Consider the following 2,967-nt stretch of genomic DNA (forward strand, 5'->3'; position numbering starts at 1 on the left):
CGGTCGCCGCTTTTTCGGATGGCCAAGAGTCTCCTTTCCCCATCGATGACGACTAGCTGATAGCTTTGCAATTTGTAATCGATTGCGAAGTCTCGATACTCTGTTTACGTTTTAGGCGGAATTGTGGAAAATTTTGCGGAACGGAAAAGGGCCTTCACCTTCATATTTTATTTTATTTATTTATTTTTTTGCGGTATACGAGACTGGGCGCAATGCGAATAAATCTGTATGATACACAGAAACTTGCTCATATTGCTGATACAATGATCAAGAGTATTGATATGTTTAGTTCATTTCTGTTGTTAAAATAAAAAACCGCAATTGTGCATGTAATGAGTGTAAACAATAATGAAAATTTAGATATGTCTGTATTGTTGACTAAGTAGTAATAATGCCTGATTGTAAAATATATATTAGACTACTGATTGTATATGTACGATTTAAAGTAATAATTACGTTGGGTAGAACACAGCAAAAGAATCACTGAATTTTTATTTATTTGAATGACCCATAATTTTTGTTTTGTTCATAGGGATATATCTTTTTTAGGTGATATATCTATTTTAATATATTGTGTACTAAATTGTGTGTGCATATATATACGAATAAACGGGCCTTAAAACTTGGGTTGATTTAGTAAAAAAATTAAATATAGTATAATGTGTTATAAACATTATAATACTATACCACACAAGCACTTTCTTATATATGTAATATAATCTTAGAGAAATACCAACTGAATCCTTCTTTGAATATGTATAATATTCTCTGACTGTGTTGTTTCATATACAATGATCAAGCAAAGACAGCGTTAAAATTTTGCTCCGAACAGCTGAGATGCGTGTCTGAAATTTTGTACTAAACAGCACAAACTTATGTCTGGAGGTAAGAAATTTATAAATTTTGTTTTGTCTACGATTTTCATTTCTCTACATCGAAAAATTATACTGGTGTGGGGGCACCACTTCACTTAACATTTGATTTCAAGTGGCATCTGATGTTTTATGTCAATAAAAATATGACAGTTCATCCTAATTTTAATCTCTTCTTTATTGTTAGCTTTTAAGAAATTTGCTTCTTATTTGCATTTTGTTCTCTTTCTGTCAGTAGATGATATTAAGGATTTGGTTTTTATTATTTAACCATACTCTCCAATTTCTTTCTGTTGCTTCTCATGTAGGCACATGTTTCTTTTTCATTCTTGCAGCAGATATTAAGATGTGTAGTGCTTCAAGTGAACTAATATTTTGTGGATTTTTGTTTGCTATTGATTTCTTTTTAAATTATAATCCTGCTTAGTGTTAAGATTTATGCGCTGTTTATATCTGGTAATTAATAATAAAAAAACTATGTATTTTCATCATTTTGTGTACATTTTAACCATACAATTATTTTTGTATGCGAATAAATTTGTATTTATTGACTTTTCTTTACACCCAATTATCCCTAAAGTATATATGCTATGCTGAATGCATTATTTCAGATTCAAAATGTATACACAGAGAGATGCATATCACACTATGATGATAACAAAAGTGGTAATTTAATAACATTGACATCAAATATCACCTAAGACAACCACTTCCATAGAAAATTTTTTGTAGCAGCTGTGTCTGACTGTCTTACAGAAGTGTTTTGTGATTTAGAATTAACTCGCTGTAATACTGATGCAATTTAAGGTTACTAATATGCGCATTCAGCTGTTTTTCTTTATTAGTTCAAACAACCCATGTTATTGATCAAAAAGCAATACCTTATTGTTAGTCATATTATAAAAATTAAAAAATGGGTTTTGGAAATTTTCCTCCTTATGCAATGATTTCCAGTTTGGTAAAAAAGCTTTCATAAGTTGATCTTACTATGGGCACGTATTGAATTTTATTTAGTGTTAAAAATCATTTCTATGGTATATGTACATGTTTTTACAGTTTTTAAAATACTTCAGAAATTCATTATCTCATGCCACAAGGCATGCATAAAATAAGCTTATTTCCTTGTACTATTATTAAGCTGTCCAGAAGAAGCCTTTTTTTGACAATGGATCACTGAAAGTTATGCTGTATCTTTCTGTTAATTAGAAAATAATTTTGGATAATAAAATAAATGTATTAGAAAAATATTATATTAAAATGATATTTTTAAAACACATAATTAAATTAATGTATTAGAAATCTGTAATTTAAAGCAAACCTTCGTTCTTCAACTACATATTCATTTCCGATACCCAAAGGCTAATTCCATCATAATAGCTTGTATTTTAACTCGTCATTTCAGCAAAACTTTTTGATTAAAAAATTCTGTATTCGTCCTTTGTGATAAAAGCCCAAGATACGAACCTCCACCATCTGCAAAATGCATGGCTCTCTTTGTACAGGATCTCTGTGGCTGTTACTGGAAGCCTAGAGTATGTTCAAGCAGTAGTAAATAGGCCTCCTTATTCTCTGTTTATTTAGTGTGTGATATATTTGTTTGTGTGTGTTTATTTGATAGTGTGTCTGTATAAATACTTTTGTCTGCCATTGGAAATAAAAATATATGCATTACAAATCCGAGTTATTAAGTATATTAAGGCTGTTTACATTTTTCATTCCAAAACATATATTCAATTAAAATACATTATGCAATTTGTGTTCATCTACATTTGTTAATGTTTAATTAATGCCAACAGAAACATGTTCGCATAAATTCCTCTAAGTAATTTAAACATGAGGTTGTTTAAGAAGGTCATTTTTTATCCATTCATTTATTGAAATATTTGCATTACTTCTTATATATTAAAATTTACATATATTATGTACTTTTTTCAGTAGACAATCCAAGAATATTCTATATGTTAAAATGTATGGTATATGCAATAATTCCCCCCCCCCAAAAAAAAAGAAAAAAAAAACTTATCCTCTATTTGTGATCTTATTATCTGATTGTGTCTTCTTCAAAATACACAAATAATCTGATGGAATGAAAATA

The sequence above is a fragment of the Stegodyphus dumicola genome, chromosome 9 (genome assembly GCF_044657685.1).
Source record: "Stegodyphus dumicola isolate Sdum_Otavi_A_Nest chromosome 9, ASM4465768v1".
In the NCBI taxonomy this organism is placed as follows: Eukaryota; Metazoa; Arthropoda; class Arachnida; order Araneae; family Eresidae; genus Stegodyphus; species Stegodyphus dumicola.